The sequence below is a fragment of the Crocuta crocuta genome, unplaced genomic scaffold, assembly GCF_008692635.1.
Source record: "Crocuta crocuta isolate KB4526 unplaced genomic scaffold, BGI_CrCroc_1.0 scaffold262, whole genome shotgun sequence".
Taxonomy (NCBI): domain Eukaryota; kingdom Metazoa; phylum Chordata; class Mammalia; order Carnivora; family Hyaenidae; genus Crocuta; species Crocuta crocuta.
The window spans coordinates 4,069,327-4,093,831 of record NW_027528869.1 but is presented as its reverse complement, the minus strand read 5'-3'; the positions used below and the strand labels follow the sequence as shown (position 1 = coordinate 4,093,831).

The 24,505-nt window shown below is 43.0% G+C and overlaps 1 protein-coding gene across 1 annotated transcript in view; it reads right to left on the bottom strand.

Moving 5' to 3' along the window:
- GRIN2B (glutamate ionotropic receptor NMDA type subunit 2B) overlaps positions 1–24,505 on the bottom strand; it is a 413,753-nt gene that overhangs the window by 220,323 nt on the left and 168,925 nt on the right. The gene's annotated exons all lie outside the window — the stretch shown is intronic.

Here is a 24,505-nt window from a genome sequence, read left to right as displayed (position 1 = left end):
ACCAGAACTGTTTGGGAACCCTGTGACATACCTTCCTGAGAACCCCCCTGCCCCGGCACACCTGCAGATGATGGCTTTGTGGGGGACGGTGGTCTCGAATGAGCAGGAGGAAGCAAGAACCAATGCAATTTGGGCTGTTACCGATATTATGCATGCACAGAGGGCTGGGGCCTGGGGAAATTAGTCTTACCTGTCACATGTGTGCATTTGTGATGTCTGCAATTCAAACGAATCCCAATGCAGACCTGAATATTTTGGATAAAGTTACGCAGCTCACAAATCTTCGGTTCTCAAGAAAATCTCAGGCCACACTTACCCTCTAGCCAGACACGTGTTCAGGAACTTCCCTCCTTTCCAAACACAACGAACTGAGCACTGAGGACCTCCTGAAATGTGGTTTTCGGTTTTTCTCCCACTCCTCAGGCCTACACTTCCTTGATCGAACCTACTCCCTGCCAATCCCCAAAGGGCTCCAGTAACAAAGCCTCCGCACTAAATACAGGTTGGATAGGCCCTCTCGGGCCCAGCTTTCTCCATGGCGTGGCCCCTTACTTGAATGGTATGTTCCAACGGGGCTCTTCAAATCCTGCCTCAGCATCTGGACAAAATCAGTAAGTTCCTCTGTTACCATCAGACATTTTAGGAGATAAAAATGGAGGGGGACACATTTTTAATTCCTTTGAAATCTGTGTCTCCAACTCCTTAATGCAAGCGGGGAAAAAGTTAAAGCAAAGAAAAATAGAGTAGCTTCCACACTTCTGCGTTCCTGAGTAAGGACCCCCCACCTTGTTTCTATGACAACAGGCCACTAAATGTTTCTATACCAGCGGGTCCATTTCACTGTACCTGCAAAGATACCTCTCTACTAAATTAAATACTGTACTAGGATGAGTAATCACCAGTACAAACATTACACCTCAGCTAATTCCATCATCAGGACACTGCCCCCTCCCAGACCCAAGAGGTCACAAAGATTAAGACCTCCAAGAAAATAAAATATTTCCCCACCAGTACAGCTCCCAGTAAGAAATCCCTCTACAACTGTCTGGCAGAGTTATCACAAAGCTGTTCAAGACCATTCTGTAATCAGAAGAAATGAGGCTAAAAATAAATAATGGTAGCCACAGAGTGGAAAGATAAATCTCCACGAAATATTGGCAAGCGCTTCTCTGTTCGCCAAGTCTCAGAATACACAAATGCCCTTTTCTGTTCAGCCATGACAATCTAATTCAGGTTTTGGCCTCCCAGAAGGTGATCACTGAGTCCAGATGGACACCGCACCACCTCGTCTTCCCGGGCACAGAAGCCAGACTGCACTGCAGGTATGTGCTGAAATTCAGCCCCATTTCTCCACTGCCAGCGAGCCTGGCCAAGAGAGGAGCTGCCCCATGCTTAGAGCCAGCTAGCTCCTGGGATGGCTGCGGGAGTCCCCAGAGCCGTAGGATTCCTTGGGCCACTCTGATGTTTCAGGACTTGAAGGAGCAATCAGAACACTGCTCTGCTCACCCCGCAGAATTCCGAATGACTGGAGGACATAACCATGACATGAGCAGAACCAAGCAAGTAAAATTAACAGAAACAGGGCTGTTTAATACAAAGAAGGTGAGTCAACCTGTATCGAGCAGAGGAAAAAGAGAATCCAGGAATATTTAGCAGACTATAAGCAAACTGAGTTAGTAATGCAACAAGATTAAGAAAAAGTTGTATCAGGATATCTAAAGTTAAGAGTGCAAAGTAGACATAAGAAGGTGGCTATCACCATTAAAGGATGACTGCTCAAAGTCAGACCTTTTCTAGAAAAAAACATCAGGTTCGTGTGGTGCCCCCACCCAAAACAAACAAAACAAAACAAAACAAAACCAAAAAACCCAAAGAAACCAAACCAAACCAAACCAAACCAAAACCAAAAAGTAGGCTTTACACTAGGAAGAACTGGATCTGACCTTGCCATGTACTTCACTAGGTGTTACCTACCAATAACTCTCTGAGTCTCTGTTTTTTCACCTGTAGAATGGACATAACGACATTCACCATGTTGTACTAATTCAGTAATACAATACATATCTATATATATAGAGAATGCTTTACTGTGATAGGGAACAATCTGTTATAAGATGGCTGACAGGACTGATAAGGAAATACCTGTCCCTGATCACAGGCTCCCCTTTCCAGGTTCTTCTTCCCACCCTGCTTGTCACAGGCATTAATGAGGAATGCGGAAGTAACAGGCTATAAATTATTCTCTCTGCTGATGCTCTGGGCCCAGACCTCTGGAGAATAATCTCCTCTGAGCCCACAGGTGTAAAATAAACCTCCTCCCTTCCAAGATCTCCGAGTGCCACTTTGCTTTTCCACCAGGTGATCCAGACCAGATTCCGCAGCAATAGTGTATGACAAGGAATAAGGGTCCAATAAATGTTAGCTGTTAATGGAACATCTATTTCTGATATTGCCAAAAAAAAAAAAAAAAAAAAAAAAGCTGAGTGAAAATGTAGAAGGTTCTTAGGGAACAATACCTATTTTAAATGTTTTAACATATGTCCTCACCTGAAAACTTGACCAACTACAGACCCATAAAACTAAGGACTGGACCCTCAGAGTTTGAGCCTGTAACCCATTCTGGAAGGCTGAGCCTGGGAATCAGCCAGACTCGTTGGCTATCATCTTTCTCTTTAATCTCGCTTGATTAATGTAGAAAGAGGGGTAAAGGGGAGCTTGATTGTGAGGACAGGGCACAGGCAGGGACCAACAGCAGCCGGACTTGCAAACGGCCAGACAAGCCCTTCCCCAATTCAGAAAAGCTTTTAGAACCATTTGAAATTGAAATGTCCATTAACCTTGAAAGCAGGCAATTAGTAATGCAAATAGCAAGTCACCTTATAAAGAAAAAGAAAAAGATCAACTCATTGAAAAAACCTTTGTGAGATAAACAGGCTTTCTTCTGCACAGCTAGCCTCTTCTTCCGTCTGGTCCAGTCCGGCTACCCTTCTCGTCCATCGCTCCACCACTTGATCTGCCATTTCTCGCAGGCTGGGGAGCCTGAACAGGAAAAGACCTAAAAGTCCACCCACTTCCGACTTGGCATTTTAACAGAAGAACTGGAACCTGAAGGAATTAAGGTAGTTTCCAAAACCACAAATTTAGTGGCAAAACTGGTACAAGACACAGGTTTTCCTAATTATCTGTCATGCCTGCCTTGTTCATTCTCACCTCGAAGATTTCATTATGACAAGAAATATGATGCCTCTACTTCTCTGTATTTACATAGCAAGCTCCTTAAAGGAAGATAAAGCATCCAGCTTTGGTATTTCTCGCTCACGGCCATAAGCAGATGATTCAAAATCTGTATCGATTGTACCTTTACTAAAGGGACAGTGGAAAGTAGAGGAACCAGTTCCCATTGGGGACAGAGACTGGTACGTTCTGCTTGACTCACTGTAGACATAACTGTGCTACTCATTTTGAAAATTCCCTAATGTGGTTCTCAGAATACAAGTAGGACCTGTCTAGCTTTTTTCAAGTAAGTCCAGCTTCATGCAAGTGGATAGAAACTACGTATTTTGAATAAAGTCATAACTGGTCTCCACTTCCAGAGAGGATCAAAAGCTATTTAATACAACTGCAACAGAGTTTCATGATACATGAGACACATGGAATGAATGTCCTTCTTTCTGGATATAAAACTAAAAAAAAAATGACTTGGCATTATCGTTATTCTTAGAAACCATATAAAACAATACTGGTCAGCTTGAATGGTTCCGCTCTTTTCCCAGATGAAGACACATCTGGATGCTTTCTGTCATCTCTGCTGTATTATTACAGTGATGTTCTAGCAGTGCTGAATTCCTCACCACCCATTCACCTCCTACCTCCAGTAACTTTCAGACTCCAGTTTGTAAAAAGCCTCCCTATCCAGTCACATCCAGCCCATCTTTTAAATCACAGCTGTGATTCCGGAGGTCTGGGGTGAAGCCCAAGACTTTGCATTTCTAACAGGGTCCCTGAAAATATTGGTGCTGCTGGTCCTCAGTCTGTATTTAAAAAGCAAAACTCTGGAATGTATCCTACAATCAACTACACCCAACCTGGACCTGGGATAGCTCCCTCTTTCCTCAGGTGTGTCTACCCCGACCTTAATGTTGCCCTAAAGCTCCAAGAGTGTCTACCCCGGCCAGGGATGTCTCCCTAATTCCCCAGGTGTGACTTCTATGACCTGTGACTTGCCTCTAATTACAAGTTTGTCTACTGTGACCTATGATATCTCCTTAACAGCACATAAGTATGATCATAACTTACCTGCTATGGCCTGCCTGATAACCCAGGTTATTCCTGACCCATCACCCTTCCTCAGTAATCTCTTTACTAAAATGTTTAAAATGGCTTTTGTGAGCTTATTGTAAAACAAATCTATGACTGCACTGTTAGAGAAAAGAGCAAATGGGGCTGCCATTCATTCACTCAGTTAAAAAGAAACCGTCAATTTTGTAACATGGTATATGCATCATACTAGCCCCTATAGGAATGAAAAGATGAAAAACACCCAGTCTTATCTGGAGATAGATGTTTTGGTCCTACGGCTTACTAGCTGGTTGACCTTGGGAAAATTAATCTGTTTGTATTAGTTTTTTCTTCTGTAAAATGAAGACAACAATGTTCATCTCACAGTATAAAACAGAACTATATATATAAACTCTCAAGATCCTTGAAAATATAACATAAAAATGTATGATGTGCTTATTATTATACATTCAGGCTCCCCTCTTATACTGTCGGCTGCCTTAAAACGAGAAATACCACCTTATCCCTTCCACCAAAACTAAGAGTTTAGCATAGTTCTTTACACTTTATGGAATGTCAATGCTTTTTTTTTTTTTCATGAAAATTCTTATCTCTTTTATTCCTATCCTTGGAAAAGTAGTACATCTAGAACATTTCCACATGAAACGACAGAACTGGACAGATATTAGGACATACCCTTCATAAAATCTCTGTTCTGAACAGTTTATTATTCCAACATTAAGATCTTCTTAGAATTTAACAAGGAACTTCATTTCCTTGCGGCCCCTTTCTTTCACTGATCTCAGAACATTCCCCATAATCACTGGTACTCAATAAATATTCATTGAATGACTGAAGAGTAAGGTTTGACATCTGTTAAATCTAAGGAAATATTGACAGGTTGGGGAACTGAGGCCAGAGTCTGTGGCCTTTCCTTCCTTCCTGAACAATTTCATTGCCCTGGGTCGGGTCGGGGCAGCCTGGAAGCCATCTGAGACCTTTACACTGTGCTTCGAAAGCGCTTATGATTGATATACCTGTTCCTTAAGAATCCTGGCCACTCATGTAATTGACACTAATCCACCCTTCCCACTCTAGGCTCCCATACAGGGCCGAAGGCTAAATAAGACCAAACACATTCTGCCTCTGAGAGTGGTAGCGGGGGAGTGACAGAGAGGGTGGAGAGGAATTCTGGGTTCTCACGGTCATCTCAGGGGTCTCCTTTGCATTGTGCTTGCATTTGCAGGGACTGCCAATGGGGCACCACATCCACTCAGGCTGAGGCACAGCCACCACGAGGCGGGGTCCAAATGTTCTCAGATCATAGGACACCTGAGAGATCGCTAACCCACGACCTCAGGGTAGAACCCCAGGGCGTCTCTTGCCCATTGCCTTCTTCTCCAGGTGCTGTTCTTGCTGCCGCCACAGACAAGATTAACAAGAAGGTTATATTTAAACTTCCAAGAGGCGCTGCTGTGCCATTATGGGTCTATTTAAAATCCTCCGGGCAGCTGCAGTACATAATAACAAATCAGCAGGAGGGAGGGAGGAAAAGGAGGAAAGGGGAAGGAGGAGGGGAGGTGGTCAGGAGCTTCACAGATTGTTCTGTGAAAAACGGACTGTCAAGATGGTAGGGGGTGCAGGCAAATTAAAGATGCCCCCCCATGGTGAGAGAAGGAGACAGAAGGCATCAGGAGAATGTGCTAAGCAGGGATAGGGAGGGAACGTAGGATCCTAATATGAAAATCCACCAGACCTGAAAACTTGCCACCTTCCTGGAAGATGTCAGAACTCTGAAAGACTCCATTTCTCCCAGGGGATCCTACTGAACAACACAAGCCATCCATTTTGGTGTTGATGAAAGATCAGCCCCAGAATGTAAAGAACTCCAGTAGGGGGAACACAGAGCAACTCCCTCAAACCCAACCAAAGCATGCCACTCTGCTCCTTGGTTAAGCCTCCAATACTTCACCTGGTGGGAGGTCCAACTCATGTTCCCTTAAAGGACATTTCCTACCACACCAGCCTTAGAAGCAAATGACTTACCTACAGTTGGGCTCGCTTTTGACCTTGACGTCCCACCCCACTTCTTGCTGTCTTTGCTAGGTTTGGGCATCAGTCTTTTTTAGCCTTGACTTGCCTTCTCCCATCAGCCTTGTGGGTACAGTGGAATACTGCCATCCCTTCGTTGATGGTATTCCTCATTCTTAGTTTGACTCACATTATCCAAACTCCTGACCATCTTCATCACTCTTTGCTAAACTTGCTTCAACGTTGTTGATATTTTCTTGTTTTTTTTTCTTCATGTACAAATTTACTAAAATCTCCATCATGTAGTCTATACTATATCACACTCTTTGCCCACCCTTGGGGCTTCCGTATGGCATTAACATCCTGGTTACAAGATGGTTACATCTCTGGTTACAAGAAATTCCAAGATGAACCCAACATGCAATCCTGGGCAGCCTATTCTTAATTTTTTAAAAAAAGTTACTAATTGATTCACTTTACGTCTATGAATGGTCAAACTGGAGGTCGCATGTTCAAAAACCATCTCCCATGACCTTAAGTCCTAAGAGTTGGAAATCCACAATGATCTCATAAACCAAGTAAATGTCAAAAATTCACTTTCTACTGCATAGGCATATTTTAAATGTTATGTAATATTCTGATATAAACATATAATTAAATGATGTAAGACCCAAGGCCTATATATGTTATTTATCTCAGAAAGAATATTCTAGTAAATAAACCTTAACACTTTATCCAAATTAAAAATGCATTCCTCAATGAGCTTTTATCTTCTTTTTGTTTTGTTTATGGTGAAATGCCTAATAAGTAGGAGACTTATTTAACAACAGTCCCTACTAAAGTAATAACCGATAAATAATAAATATTTTATAATTATGTTACCAATTTTGTTATAAAACAAAATCTGCCATACCAACATATACTTATTGATAATGGACACAGATTTAGAATTAAGTCTATATAAGTAGTAAATGTTCATTAAGCACATTATGTGAAATATATTGTGAAATAATACCAACAGGCAGAGACTATATAAAACACTCCGTACTCTGTCCTGACATGTTGAGATCACAATCTGTGACCCATAGAGCAAAACTCTATAAGAATTTACAAATGGCTTGTCATCTAGGATCAGTGTCCTTCCTTTTTTTTCATTTCTTTTTCCTTTTAAAATATTTATTTATTTTGGGGGAGAGCGCAAGTGAGAGAGGGGCAGAGAGGATCTGAGGCAGGCTTTGTGCTGACAGCAGTGAGGCCAATGTGGGGCTCGAACTCATGAACCATGAGATCATGACCTGAGCTGAAATCGGACTCTCGACTGACTGAGCCACCCAGGTGCCCCTCTTTTTCTTAAATTTCCATATCTTATCCTATGAATACAGGGAGCTCAAAAGATAAGACTTCCAGAAAGAAAGAGTAAGAAGGCAAGAGAGTACCACCAGGATACGCCACACCACCAGGTCCAATCGCCAAATGACTGAGGGGACAGAGGACCTGAGACAACATCCCAGTCAGCCTATAGACATGGCTCCCCCACCCAATATGAAAACAAATGGTCTTGGCTGAGTGAAAATGACCTTCTCAAAAATAAATACAGCAAGAATCCTTTGTATCCGAAGAGTTCCTTCTGGGTGAGATGATCGATGAGGAAATCAGATAGAACAATTCCAAGGTGTCAGACAGGAAAAGAACTTGACAAAAGAAAAGAAATGCAGCCCTGTCGCAGAGCCAGCCTTCGTTCAGCCTCCGCCTGAACCTGTACTGTCCACTCAGCTCAGTATCAGAGCTCTTGGTCTCTTTACTCACTCTGTTACAGTTCTCCTTTCGTTGGACTAAGCCGTCTTCCAGTCTGGCCCCTGGGAACAGCCCGAGCTTGGTACAGAGCGTATCTTAGATGAGACTGGCTGCCCACATTGGCTGACTATACGGAGTCTGGGAAGCAGACAGGGGGCGCTCACTCTGGCTCGGTTTCCTACACTGCCACGCATCCTTCTGTTTGCTTGGGGCCCATCCATTCACACACCCTCCAGATGCTTCCTGAGTCCTTACTTGTCCTGGGTGCTGGGGAAAAAAAAAAAAAAAAAAAAAGGAATAAGATGATGATTCCCTGAAGGAGCTGGATGTCAAGCCAAAGTAAACAAACATGTAAACAAAAATTAACAACTTATGAAGTAAAATTACGAGGACAGACACGGGGGAAAAGAAACAGCTGCCATTTTAAAGGACCTACCAGAATCACAGAAAATCCACAAAAGCAAAATAAAAATCCAGAGGCCAGTAAGTATATTTTAAAAGTTCAGTCTCACTAGTTAGCTAAATAGAAATTTAAACAATAACATTTGACCTTCTTAAGTATGCAAAACATGTTCTTCTTTATTGCAAAGAAATATGCTATTGCTTGCACGCATACTGATTTAAAATTTCTGGAGATCAATTTGATAATGTATATCCAAAGCGCCTCAATGGAGGTGTTCAATTGGACCAGGCCAATCCAGTTCTGCAAAGTTATATTAAGAAGATAATTAAGGATAGATAAAAAGATTTCTCTGTGAGAATGCCCCACGATTATATGATTTGTAAAACCCCTCAATTTGAAAATTTGGTTAAATTACATAGGTCTACATGGTCATTAAAAATGATGCAGAAGGATGTTCCTGACACGAAGAATGACCCTCACATATTGATAAACAGAAAAGGCTGGACACGAAACAATATGCATCGTATGACCTCATTTTTATTTTATGTAACACACAATGAGAGATGTTCAGAGTGCTAACTACTATCTGGTAAGATGATGTCTGCTTTAAGTCTTCCCTTGTCTTCCAATTTTTCCCCAATGTGCATGTATTGCTTTTGCAATAAAAAAAATAATTAAGTTATACTTCGTTTTAGGAGAAAATAAAGCACAGATCTTGTGCCAGGCCCTGGGCTGGGGTGTATATACCACTGCAAATTGTCACAGTCTTAGACGATGGCCAGTAGTAAGTGACCTGTCTAGTTCAGACAGCAAGTAACTAGCAGTTGAGAGTAGACATCACGTTCGAAAAACCCCGTTTCCCTCCCAATTGGCTGGTCCGCAATACTTGTTCCCTAGAATTAGATTTTTTCATTGATCTTACTGTGATGTTTTAAAACTTTTTTCCGTATATACTAAACTGAAACATTTTTTAAAAATGCAGAAACAAAAACAAAATGTGGAGGACTATGAAAAGCACAAAATCACTTTTAAAAGACTTCTTTCATTTTGCATCTGAGCATGCAGCAAAGCCAAGCCTGTGGTGACCAGCGGGGAGCCAGAAATGAAACATACTTATGCAGGAACAGCAATTCACCCATAGCCAAGTCTCAGCTGATGGAGATTCAACCCCAATGGGCATCGGCCTTTCTGCCTGTGAACCTGCAGTTATGTTTTCTCCAACCAGTCATTTTATGCCCCTCTGGTCTATGTAAAAGTACACTACACGGAATTTTGTTGTACTCAATATGAACTCTCACTTCACCAAGTGCTTTATTCATTATTTACCCATTTTCATCGTTCTCTGAATCTGCCAAATTCTATTTTCTCCCTAGAAATGTGCATTCGTAGGTGGTCCGGCATGAACCTGTCAAACTTTCGCCTCTTCTTTGATATCAATTTCTACAGATTCTTTTTGTTAGAGAGATCTTATACTTAGGTAAGAAATCTTTTAAATGCCACTTTAATCCTCTATGGTTTGCTTTGTCCACCCTACCCTGCGCATTATTTAGGTTTTGTTCAATTGATTTTCACTCTCTTCTCTCCTCACATCCCAGAAAGATCGGTGCTTTGTTAGAGTTTTAGGTCGCTCTTCCTAAAATTTGTACTTTCATACGTTGTTATGCCTTTTAGGCTCTGCGCAGTCATTTATGGCTCTCCATAATCTGTCCCCTATGCTTTAGTCCTACGTTTTAGTCCTAACTATTCAACAGAAATACAAAAGAAGATCTCTAAACTCCTCTTCTTAAAAATTCGTGCATTTTCATATTCGGCCACGCTGGCCCTAGACCCCACCTCGACTGCCCTCCTTCCGCCCTTGTCCTTACCCATAGCATCCATGGAATTCAAATGCCGCCTCCTGAAGAGTGTTTTCTCTGATCACACTAATTAAAACACCCCTCTGCATTCATATATAACACTTAGTTTTACAGCTCCTGCAGCGTTTCTCATAGAGATTTATATTATATACTCTTGGTTATGTTTTATCTCCTCCAATAAATTCTAAACTCCATGAGGTCTGGAAGAGTGTCTTGAAGCAATAATGCCTTGCCCAAAACGGGTACTCACTAAATATCTTTTAAATGAAGGAACAAGGGTGCCTGGGTGGCTCAGTCAGTTAAGCGTCTGATTTTAGCTCAGGTCATGATCTCACAGTTTGTGAGTTCAAGCCCTGTATCGAGCTCTGTGCTGACTGTATGGAGCCTGCTTGGGATTCTCTCTACGTCTCCTTTTCCCTTTCTCTGCCCCTTCTCCACCTGCATTCTCTCTCTCTGTCAAAATAAATAAATAAACAGAATAATAAATGAACGGATTGGGCTAACCATATTTTTCTAAGATCTTGGTCATGAAGGCCAGGGGCTAACATGCAAGTGGTGTCCCAGCCCACATCCCCCTCACTGTGCCAACCTAGAGTTCACATGGGTTTACTGAGCATTAAGCTGCCCCTTCCCTTATACTCGACACAATACATGGCCTGGCTTCTTGGTTGTTAATTTCAGTCCGGTTGAGTCTTAACTGAATTTTCCTTATATACATTTTACTTAGGAGTCCATTTATTTCATCTTCTAGTATTTATTTAGTACTCCATGTGTGGGAAGAGCTTTGAAACGACTTTTTAGTAGGGGCGCTGGGTGGCTCAGTCGGTTAAGTGTCCGACTTTGGTTCAGATCATGATCTCACAGTTCATGGGTTCGAGCCCCGTGTCAGACTCTGTGCTGACAGTTCAGAGCCTGGAACCTGTTTCGTATTCTGTATCTCCCTCTCTCTGACCCTCCCCTGCTCACACTGTCTCTCTCTCTCTCTCTCTCAGAAATAAATAAAAACATTAAAAAAGCAAAAAAAGAAACAACTTACTAGTTATTCTGTGAGGTAGGTCAGTATTAGCAACGCCATTTTACAATGAAGAACCTGAAGCCAGAAAGGCTCCATGACTCACGGAAAACCAAAGATGATGTCAGCATTAAACCCTAGAGGTCTTCAGCTTCTTGACCACAGAATCACACACCTCACAGCTTTTCCTACCAGGGCTCACAGACCAGCGTACAATAGCCTCATCATAAACAAGGCTGGAGCGAGAAAAACCTGAAGGTTGAAGTTCCAAAGAGTTACGCTAAACTACAAAACCGGTGAGATCTGTTTTTTCCCCTTGAGGGGAAGAGTGTTCGATGCTAAGTACAGCGCAAGAGGAAAGAAGATGTCTGAATCTCCATTATTAGTTGCTTGCTTTTCTAACATACAATAAGCATGCACATTGTTATCGTTTATGTTATTAAAGATCTAAAAATATTCAGTTCAAACTCTAATTTGAGCAACACGGTCCCCCACTTAAATATACTGAAGGTGCCTTGTAAATTATCATACCTTACACAACCATAAGGTCTATCACCATGTTCCTGTTTGTTTTCCTGCAAATCCCGTGAGAGTGCTTAAGCTTCTTGACTTTCTGGCCTGAATGTCTCGTCCGCTTGGTATTAATGAACAGGACACAAGTTACTTAACATTTCTGGGCTGCTTTATGAAAAGAGGCAGGTGGATGAGAAGACATCCCTGGCAGTCTTCTGCCCAGACATGCGACAGCTATGTGCATCTCCATGACGACTGGGCTGTTCTTCCTGATGGAAACATTTCAGGTCGGTGAGTGGTCGCTGTACAGACAACGGCCCAGACTGCTTCACACCACTTCTAATAAGAGGCCCTAGAAAAATTCCAGTCACTCTTCTGCATTGGTTCACATTTCACTTCATGCGAAGCCCTTCCCCCCACTCTCCCCTCCCCTCCTCTTCCCTGACCACGTCACCTTGCCTCCCCTCTTCCAGTCCCAGTAAGTAAGCTTTACTAGGCCAGGATGGAATCTCACCACTGCGGAATCTGCTTCCATTTCAATCAGCAACAGAGAGGGGAAAGTGTCCAAATTAAGCTGCTTGATTACGGAAATTAATCTTGTCATTTAGCGTCCCTGTTCTCCAGAACAGGGCCTTTGATTAGCCTCCTTGTTTCAGAATATTACAAGCAGACGTTTATTAAGTAGAAGGCATTTTTTTGCCGTCAGGCAAGTTGGAGGGAATGTAAAGGTGCCAAGAGGCTTCTAAAAGCCAAGGCAGCACACTGAGGACCCTCAGCCTGCTTTCACATCCCTGCTCTCTCAGAGAAGACTGTCACAGAATAACCTAGGGCCACCCAGCTATGGACTATTCCTATGATGGGATGACGTTTAAGAAGCAGAAAGACAACATGTCATCTTTCATCCTTTAAGAAATGGAATGAGCCTCTTGACCTAGAGAAACAAATGATGACCATGGATGACTTTGTACGCTATGAAGTTAGATGCAAACGTGTGGAGAAGCTACCTTATAGGACCGTCTGTAAACTGTAGCAGCTCTGAGTTATAGTAATGTCTAGATCAAGAAAGCCATAAAAATTGTACTCTGTACTTTTCTTCTGGGGGGGAGGCAGGGAGACAGGCGTCATTCTGTTTCTCCCATCAGTGTGTATCAGCATTTTAAACCTTGAAGGAGTGCTACCTGATAGAGGGCAATTTGCTTACTAGACCATGTTCTAAATCTCAGAGCTGCTGGGGTCACTTTGAGTTTGGTGGTGGGAAGGAGTTAGGGTTGATCTGCTCCAAATTCACACAACTTCCTGGCAGAAGGGCTATTTCCAATGCTGACGGCTTGAATGCTAAACCACCCCAGAGGAAGCTCAGCATGAAGCAATGGGGAAGTTCAGTGCAGACGCCTCAGGACTTCACTAGAATGGCTCAGAATGTCCGAGGGGCTCCTGAGCCCTAGAATCAGAGCCCAGATTACCATCAAAGATAGATAAAATGGTGCTAGGAGACAACCACTTATTGACAAAAATGAAACAAAACAAAATACAGCACGGTAACAAGGGTCTTCCTTCTCTAGGTAGACCTTAACTTCTCCTTAGAACAAGAGCAAAGAAAAAAATCAGGGTGATAACTGATGATATATACTAATTAAAGTTATGAACAGGTCAAGAATGCAGGAACATAACTCTGAAAGTTCCGTAATTCTGAACTTCGGCGCTACTGACATTTTGGGCAAGATAATTCTCTGATCGAGGTGCCATCTTGTACCTTGTAGGATGTTGAGCAGCATCCATAGTTTCTACCCACAAGACTCCAACAGCACTTTCTACCCCAACTTGTGACAACCGAAAATATCACCAGATATTGGCAAACATTTCCTGGGGACAACGTCACCTATCAAGAACCACTGCTCTAGAATACCAATCTCAGAAAAAACAATTTTCTAACTTCCCAAATAAGCTTTCCCTGCTCTTCAACTCTGAGCAGAGATGTGTGGTAGAAAAACCATGTGGTTTGGAAGCCAAGAGGCTAAGATCACGTCTTAGCTCCTGCATACGAGCACGTGGCCATGACTTCATCTCTTTGAGGTTTCAAGTGCCACCTCTTCACAGAGACCTTCCTCACCCATCTTCTCTATATAAACCCACGCCCCCTCCTCCATTTTTTCTTTATCCTCTCACCTTGCTTTACTTTCTTTGTAGTATTTAGTTCTGTCTCAGATTTTTGTGTTATCTAGTTTCTGTCTGCCTCCCTCATGAAAATGTAAGTTTTTATCAAAGCAGGGTCTCTCTTGTCCACTCAGTATTCCCAAGGTCTCGACTACGATGGGCACCCAGTACATATGTGTTGAATAAATGTAGCTGAGTAAACACATGATCATTCTGAAAGATTTTCTTACTGGTGAGTGAGCCTATAAACTTTGTCAGCAGCCTGCCTCCCTCACTATAGGCCGCAGAGAAGGAGAATAATCCCTGATACTATTGAACAAACAGTCTGTACGTCTACATCCCACTCTGGACTATAAAAATCTTAAAGGCAAATTTTGTGTCCTTCTTAATAGTTTTTTGCATTTCTAATGCTTAGTATAGCATCTGGCACACAGTAGGTATTCAAAACTGTTGACTATCCCAACTGCCAATGAATCAGAGGAACAAAAAATAATACTCTTTCTTTGCTTCTGTCAATATACCCAAGCTCTGGGCCAGCTCCTCACACTGGAAGACAGAGGATCACAGACAGCCTGTCTTCTCCTCCTTTCTGCTACCTCTAAAATATATCCACAAACAATGGTTTACCATTCTGTAGGAAAGCCTGACTGTATGAATTGGGTTAACGTACCAGTGGGCAACAAAACATTAGCTACCTGTCATATCGAGTAGGACGGATGTATTGAATCTTGTGGCAAAATTCATCTGTCTAATCAGTAACCACTGACACCTATGGTAATTGGCCAAGACCAGGGGCCTAACTTCCATAAATGGGCACTGGACATGTATGACTGTGGAAGGGATAATGAGGGAGATGTCAAAATAAAACAGAGCTGTCCGTATGAAAACCAAACTCTCCCTGTCGCCCCGTTCCCACTCGGTAAGGTAAAGGCCCGATTTACAGATGACCCGCAGTTGTAAAAAAGATGGTCATTGTTGTCAGAAAGAGGCATCCTCCCCATGCCCGCACAATGACATTCAGGACGATGTAACTTATGTGAGTACAACAAAAGGCATTTTCCTTCATTAAGGAAAAAAAATTTTTTTTAACAAGAGAACAAATCTACACCTTTATTTATTTACTTTTCAGTTAGTTTAAATCCTTGAGGGGTACAGCATCACACGGATTCTGTGGTCAATGGCTTTAGCAGGAAGGTTGCTTCGGAATTTGGCACGAACCATGCCACTGTTCCCATGAGCACGAGTTACTTTTCCCCAGATTACTCTGGTTTTATTCGGTTTTCCACCAGGAGTCACTGTGTTGTTCTTTGCTTTGTACACATAAGCACATCTCTTGCCTAGACAGAACTCAGTTAATTCATTAATTCATTAATCTGGGCTTCATGTATGAAGCTGCGGACTTGGCCATTAACACAGCAGCCTGATTGGAGGGCAGAAAGTAGATGACGACACAAAGACTTCTGGCTTGGAACTGGGCACAGGGTCCATCTTTTAACGGAAATAAGGAATGAGGCAGACGTCAAGGGAAACATATGAATATGGAGCAGAGATGCTAATCCTAGGGCTCATGAATGGCCTCAAGGGATTCATAGATCTCCTGAAACCATATGCAGAATCTGGCACATGGATACTTTTCTGAAAAAGGGCTCTCTAGCCTTCTCTACATTCTTAAAGGCTCTATGACCCATGGATACTGTTTTATAGAAGTCTCAAAAGCAAAAAAAGGAAGTATGCCCTGTGCTCTTAAGATACAGTGGTGTTTGTAGGCGGGGTTAAGTTTTTCAGTTAATCAGTCTATCCAACCATAAAAGATTCAATATTTGCTAAGCCCCAATCTGTGCTCAAGACACTGTGTACCACCATTTCTAAGGGTATGCCCAACAGAAGAAACTGCAAGAAAATGTTAGCAGGCTTGTCTTCTGTGCAGAAACAAAATTCTCAGCAAAATGTTGACTGAAATGACTTTGGGATCAGGCATTTGAGCAGAATTTTATTCCCCTCTCATATTTGCATTTTCCACTACTTACTGTCTCCAATCTCTATTTTCACCTAGACGTATCTTTTTTTTTTTTTTTCACTTTTCCTCTTCTCATCTGCTGCTACATCTATTTCAACTTTAAACACTGTTAGCAAGGTCCAGCTACAGTGCTTGGCATTCAATAAAGGAAGAAGAGTATAAAACCCAACAAACAAAAAAATACAAATACAAAGAATTCAGTGTTTTATTCTATTAAATCTGAAATATCTGCAAAAGATTAAATTACAACCGAAAGAAATGGAAGTGAGGAAGAGAAAATTAATAGTAAGACAGATATGTTGATCAGGGTGTCCATCACAGACACATGGGATTTAAAACCATGAAATCATTTGCATTGGGAATGGAAAGATAAGAGACTTGCCCTTAAAGGGACCACAGTAGAGAGATCAGTAAAGGCATTTTGTGAAGCATGGTAAACTAGATCCAGACTACATTAAAGTAAGCAGTTGAGAAGTTTACGGAAATTTTATGTCAAACTGTAAATAAACCAAGAAAAGTAAAAACTAAGATATAAAGCGATGTATTTTTTTAAATGCTTACTTATTTTTGAGACAGAGAGAAAGAGCAGAAGCAGGGGGAGGGACAGAAGGAGAGGGAGACACAGAATCTGAAGCAGGTTCCAGGCTCTGAGCTGTCAGCACAGAGCCTGACGTGGGGCTGGAACTCATGAACTGCGAGATCATGACCTGAGCCGCAGTTGGATGCTTAACTGACTGAGCCACCCAGGTGCCCCAATAAAGCTATTCAAAGAGTTATCGATTTCAATACCAAATATGAGAATTATGATATAAGGAAAGAGTAAGAGCGGGCAAACGCAAGCACGGGAGAATACCGTAGATTCCAAACATTACTACACTCTGGGACTCGGTACAGGCAGGTGGAAACAGGGTGATGGTTAAAAATTTTGCTGGCAGCAGGAACAGCAGCAGCAGCAGCAGCAGCAAAATGACAGTATTCATAATAGCTAAATTATGAGCTAAATAATGCTAAAAAACTGAGCACTATGCACCAGTGTTTTGCACGTATTCTCATTTCATCCTAATGACCACTCTACACTGTTCAGTGGCAAATGAGGAAACTGAAGGTACGATTAAAGGCACTTCCCAGAGGTCACTTACGCAGGACTTAGACACAAGCCTGCCCAAATGCTAATTCATTCAGTAAGGTGTAGAGTAAACGTCGGGACAAATTTGGAACGCATTTCTATTCTGAAGTGAGTGTACATACAAGTCGGTAAAGCTATGTCCAATCTAACACAATTACCTTCTCAGATGTTTTCGGTTTTCTCTCAGCCTTGCTTTAATTAAGCTGTACAGCTTCACCTTTGGGGGACATTTGAAAATCACAAGGCTGACAAGTGTTTGTGTTTCTATGTACAAGTGTTGTCACGTGCCACCAGTTGAGTCTTCAGATCAACGTGGGCAAATGACTCAGAGGCAAAAATGATGAATGTGTCACCACTTCAGGATTCCCCCAAACGGTTCCTTCTGGATGAAAACAAGAAGGTTGCCATAGATAAAGAGTCATCAGGAAGGAGACGGCAGAGATTTAGAGCTGGGATAAAACATCTGAGTCTCCAGGTAACCCGAAGAGTGGTTGGATTTAGGAACATAATGCCTAAAATACAAAACTCTTTCAAGAGATGTGAAGGCAGGCATGTGATAGCCTTGCTCTTCCGTCTTCCTTCATGTGCACTAACTCTCAGCTAGAGGGACCGGAAAGAGAAAGAGGAGCCAAGTCAGACTTCAAATGTTCCATTTAGCCATTAGGGTTGGCAGAGACGGCTAGAAAGGGTGAGAATCACCCCGCGCATGCGTTTTCTTAACGTGATGCTGATTTTGTCTGCTCTGGGGTTTGTGACCGAGTTCACCGGGGCCACTAACAGGAAGCAGCTACCGGGCTTAAAAAGAGAACTAATGGATTTCAGTGAATAACCAGAGCCTCCTCCAAGTCACCAAACCTTTTCTCTACCATGACAGAAGTTTCAAGACCTTTGGGTTCTCTTGACCTGTTGAGGTCTGCAGTGATCAAGTTCCATACAACTTGCTGTGGTGGCAGAAACGTCGCTGCCTGTGCTTTGCAATCCTCCCATCACCCGCCACACGGGGCCCCTGGTCAGTGCAACGGCGCTCATACCGCTAAGGCCGGGAGTTTTAAATTTTAACTAATTTAAATTGAAACTAAAATGGCCCGCCGACACCTCAGTGCCCTGAGAGGGCCTGGATTCTCATTCTCTAGTTCCTCCTGGTGCTGAACACCTTTTCAACTCCTCTCTGAGCTTTCATCTCTTTGATTTAAAAAATTCTTCTCACATTTATTTATTTTTTGATGGGGGGCGGGCAGAGAGAGAGGGAGACACAGAATCCAAAGCAGGCTCCAAGCTCTGAGCTGTCAGCCCTGAGCCTGACGCAGGGTTCGGACCCTTGAACCGTGAGATCATGACCGGAGCCAAAGTCAGGGGCTTAACCAACTGAGCCACCCAGGCGTCCCTTATCTCTTTGATTTTTTAAAATCTATCTTTAAAGGTCAGTCTTGTTTTTCTAGGTCTTTTTTATACTGTACCTTTATCTTAAAGATATAAAATTGCCCTTTAATGGGTCAAAAGCAGTGGAGTATCAGCAACTCCGTATGGTTCAACTTTATATCTTAGGCTTCTCTGGTGAGACAAAAACATGGCCTGACACTACGCATGTAGGATCCATCTGTGGTGGCATGAATGGAAGTATGAATGAAGTAACCAACAAATGAATACTGACTGGGTGAATCTATGAATGACAAAGTTAGGTGGGGCAGTAAATATACAAGCATAACTTAAGGGACCTTTTCTCAGATCAGTGGGCAGACGTATCGGTAATGAGGTTAAACCACAAGGCAAAAACCCCCTTGAATAAAAAACGCATGACAGAAATACATTTCAGAACTGAATCTAGTGTCGGGCCCCATTGAGGACAAACAACAAAAAATACATATACAGGAACTTCTGACACCATAAGAATGAAGCAATCAACTAAGTATCCTGGGATTCACAAATTCTTTGCGCAGAAAATGATTAAAAATCATTAAGGGTGGGCTGTTTATTGAGGAGGGAGGTGGAGTCGCTCGAGGAGGGAGATCTGGGGACGTGTGCTACCGACGTTTGAAGGGACCGTAGGAAAGATGTATTCACAGTCTGATAATGAGCCTTTGGGGATGTTTCTGTGTCATATCAGAACTAGAGAAGTAAAAAGAAGAGAAAGGAAAAAGATCACCAGTTTTTAAAGTCTAACAAAATAAGCTCTCACTGCAAACTGTACTGCCTGGTGGTGTTCATTAAAGCCCACGATGTCTATCTTTGAAGTGGAAAGGTGGGCCAAAATACTCATGTATTTTCTATCTCCCTTCTAAAAATGTGCCTACAGACTTCAGCTATTTTTCTTCTGAACTGTATTCATGAGTTTCATTTGACGTCATCCCTGACTCAATAATCTTCCCATTAAAAGAACACAAGTAGGAGATAAATGCAAGCGTAAATCAGCACCCTATGTCAGGAGCCCAACAGCCTATGCCAGACACACACACACACACAAATGCAGGTTTCCATGTATGAAATGATGCCACAAACCCTCTGCCAGCAGGTGTATGCACTTGAGAGACATCTGCAAAGCAAAGAGTCACCCACGGTCTTTCATCTGGTCCCCCATTTGTGAAAATCAGCACACATGTACAGGTCACATGAAGGATAAGATCACCACATGTGGCTACATAGGAGATGAGACCTCTAAACAGACAGATCCCATACACTTAGCCCAACAAACTATAGATATATATACGGAGCTGCTACCTATAATACTATGGGATTTGATAACATCATAACATGGAACCCAGAAAACTGGATGTACACAAAAATGACAACTGATGTACAGTAAAACTAATTTTCCTCTCCATCCTACTGAAAAATGCACAGAAGATTTAAGGTTTAGGGTTTCTACCCAATGATTTGCACTAGGTTCCTATTTTCTTCCCCATCTGCCCCCATTTAAAGAAGCCAGAATGTAGGTTACGGTGAGGTTACGATGATAAAGTCACAGTTGGGACAGGATGCCAGCAGGGATTTTTGGAGCCCATGCGATGTGAAACATGGCAATTCTACTCTGGGAAGGAGGGAAGCGGCAGAACCTGGTTTCCATAGCACTGCCATGGAAACGGCTCTCTGGGACTCTGCTTCCAGGCCCTCTGAAACTGAAGTATCTCTCCTTTTTCTGCTCCAACACCCGCCCACCTCTGTATCACATGCCCCCAACCCCTCACAAATGATTAAAGGGTATGGTGAGAAAGCGGAGCCCTACACCAGGCTTTGGCCTTGTTATATTAATCCATGTTAGTGTTCCTGAAAGAAGAGGAAAAAAAAAAATCAAAAAATCTGATGATTCTTTCTCTTTCAGTGAGGGTGGAAGGGAGGTTGTGGGTGAAGAGAGATAAATAAAAACCTAAAGGCCAAAACCTCAAAACGTAAAAATGCAAAAATAGAAATCTGGCCAAGAAGTATATTAAAGAGATGGGCCTACTAAACCCATGCACTGGGTTAATATATTCTCTTTTGTCTGCCTCTGTTGCCAGCATACAAAATGAAAGATTTACTTAACTGTTAGAATGCACTAGAAGCTCTCCCCTCATCTTTATCATTGATGGTCAACTGGAGGTTTGGTAGGATTTTTTTTTTTTTTTTCTGTTCCCATCCCTTGGTCACGAAAGTAGAATAAAAGTTTAATAATGGCCTTCTAGAAGCAGGTAGCAAATTCCAACAGAAGGAAGCATGGATTATTTAGCAAGCTTTGTAACCCTCCTGCCTCTTTCTCCAGTCCCTCCGAGGGGGTGACAACCAGCCAGCGGGGCACTGGTCCGGAATCTGGCTCTGAGACGTGTACTCCAGTTGAGCTGGAGCGACGTCCGCTGACCGGGAGCGAGGGAAAGGTCAGGAAGCCTGTTAGCCAGCAGATGCTCGGGAACCTGACAGGGCAGAGCGCAAAGGCTCCCGGCCCAGCCAGGCGACTGCCACGAGGACCCTGGGAATCCCATTCTGGTTGTCAGTTCCTTCTCCACCTGATACAATGAACTCGGGACACTGTCCCCACCGCAGGGGTCATTACAATGCACAAAGGCACAAGAGCATCATACCTTTGAGAAGAACCTGAAGCCACAGTCGCTGATAACATTGTTGGGCGGGGAACATAATGAGACAAAGGGCCCCACTAATCGCTGCCTGGAAAAAGGAGGTGATGTTTTAACCTCTTCAGAATCACCTGAGGATGGGCAGAGGGCAGGGAGAGCCCACGCATCTAAGCCCAGAGGATGAAAAGTTGGGCCATGACCTTCCGGCAGCTCAGGAATGGTTCTTCTGGGGCCCACAATTAAAATGCTCCATGTCTTTCTTTCTTTCTTTCTTTCTTTTTTTTAATGTTTTATTTATTTCTGAGAGAGAGAGACAACGTGAGCAGGGGAGGGTCAGAGAGAGAGGGAGACACAGACTCTGAAACAGGCTCCAGTCTCTGAGCTGGCAGTCAGCACAGAGCCCGAGGTGGGGCTCGAACCCACGAACCGTGAGATCATGACCTGAGCCGAAGTCGGACGCTTAACCGACTGAGCCACCCAGGCGCCCCTTCATGTCTTTATTTCTAAACCTGAAAAATTCTCCTCCGCCTGACTCGCTGAGGACTGTGAAATGGAAAGCAAAGCCGGCATCAGTCAGACGTAGACAAGGGGGAGTAAAATAAGACAGGAGTTCTGAATTATTCATTTTTATTTATGTATTGTGGCGGCAATTGTTACAGTTTTTTTGTTTCTCCTGGATGTTGAAATTGTAAAAAGAGGACTGAATAATTCAGCATGACTCAAGAAAACATAAACGGAGTATGGTCTGGGCAGTGAATGCCTAGGAAACAGATTCACTTTGTTTTTACTCTTAACATTTGTGTGAGCACTGGCTTATAATTTACCTAACAAACCTATGATGGCTCTAATGAACGTGAGGATATCTGTAAAGCACGTCACTGTTCTAAACGTGAAAGGGACCAGGGAGGCCCACTCATTTGTACCAAAGGGCAGGAAGGAGCAAGGGACCCAATGCGAAAGAAAGGGACACTCTGCAGCCAAAGGCCATTCCAGGAAGGCGTCAGAGCGCCACATGCCAGAGGCACATTTCTGGCACTAATTCGTGCCCTGGCCGTTGGAGCAGTTGTGTTAAGCGCTGCATGCAATTTTATTTCCCACCACTGTAAGCCTAGAGGCAAAGTGGGATTTATTTTTAAAAAGGACTGGGGGTGCCTGGTGGCTCAGTTGGTTAAGCATCTGACTCTTGATTTTGGCTCAGGTCACGATCGCCGTGTGGGTTCAAGCCCTTGCATTGGGCTCTGTGCCGACAGCACAGAGCCTCCTTGGGATTCTCTCTCTCTCACCCTCTCTCTCTCTGCCCCTCCCCTGCTCGCTCTGGCATGCACTCTCTCTCCCTCAAAAATAAACATTTAAAAAGAAAAAAAAAAAGGGCCGCTAGTTAGTCTAAGAATCACAAGTGAGTTGAAGAAACATGAAAAGCGTCAATTCCTCATTATTCCTAGAGACTGAAGGGCCAGACCCCAATCTAAACTTCATATAGTTAAATCCATTTGTTCTTTATATCTGCTTCACAAAGTCCAGGGATAAGATTTACCGGAACCAACTAAAAAGTAAGTAAAGAGGGGACAGTGCAAACTCGTCGTAAGAGAAGAACGTTCTTAAGATCGCCAGGCCTCAGCTTTCCATCAGAGACACAACCATCATGACAGACCGCAGCCCAGGGGCAAACCCACACCTTTCTTTGGGTCCACTCTGGGGGTGTCTCACACCAGAAAAGTTGCTGGCCTTTTGGGCAGATGACTCTTCATCACGCAGGGCTCTCTCTCTTTTTTTTTTTAATGTTTTATTTATTTCTAGGAGAGAGAGAGAGAGAGACAGCGTGAGCAGGGGAGGGTCAGAGAGAGAGGGAGACACAGACTCTGAAACAGGCTCCAGGCGCTGAGCTGGCAGTCAGCACAGAGCCCGACGCGGGGCTCGAACCCACGAACCGCGAGATCATGACCTAAGCGAAAGTCGGACGCTCAACCGACTAAGCCACCCAGGCGCCCTTCGCAGGGCTCTCTTTTATACCACAGGCAGTTTAGCAGCACTGGCCCCTCTCCATGAAGTGAGAATAACACTCTATGGTCTACTGTAACCTCCAAAAAATATATTCACACATTTTCAAACACCCCGTCGGAATAGGATAGGCTGAACTGTTTTCCTTCTAGAAGTCATACGCTGAAGCCCCAGTCCTGGGCACTTCAGAATGTGACTGTATTTGGAAACCAGGTCTTCAAAGAGGTGATTAAGTAAAAGTGAGGCCGTGAGAGGGGGCCCTAATCCAATGTGACTACTGTCCCTATAAGAAGAGAAGATCCGATACCCAGAGACATCAGGGATATGGGCACAAACAGGGGAAAGACCAGGTGAGGACGCAGGATGAAGGCAGCCGTCTGCAGCCATCTGCAAAGCAAGGAGAGAGGCTTTAGAAGAAACCGAACCCACTGACACCTTGATCTTGAGATTTCCAGCCTCCAGAACTTTGGTAAAATAAATTTCTGTTGTTTAAACCATCCTGTCTGTAGCACTTGTTACGGCATCCCTATCAAACTAGTAATACTACCTTCAGTTGAGAAGCAAAACAAAGTTTGTACACATCTTCAAAATTCAACACGGGTGAAGGGGAATAAGAAGTACAATTTTCTAGTTATAAAATACATAAAGACATGGAGATATAATATATAGGTAGCATAGAAAATACAATGAATAATATTGTAACAACTATATATGGTGACCAGTGGTATCTGGACTTACTGGGGTGAACATTTCATAATGTACATAAATACCAAATCACCCTGTTGTACACCTGGTACTAACACAATATTGTATGTCAGTTATTTCTCAATTAAAAAAAACCCCCACTTTAATTCACAGTCATCTTGTCCAAAGGCCTTTACTAATCTCTGAAAGGCAATATAAATCCACAAACCTTAATCTAAAACACGAGGAGCAGAGGGGTGCCTGGGTGGCACAGTCAGTTAAGTGACCAATGCCTGATCTCAGCCCAGGTCACCACCTCACAGTTTGTGAGTTCGAGCCCCGCATCGGCTCTGTGCTGATGGTGTGGAGCCTGCTTGGGATTCTGTCTCTCCTTCTCTCTGACCCTCCCCTGCCTGTGTGCTCTCTCTTTCAAAATAAATAAATAAGCTTTAAAAAAGAAGTTTAAAACACTAAGAATAGGATGTAGCTTGATAATTTTTAAATTTTCAGATTTTAACAAGTAATATGGTAGTGCAGTTACTGAATATTATCTAGTATCACCTGATAGATATCTAGGGCAAGACCCTGTAATTAAA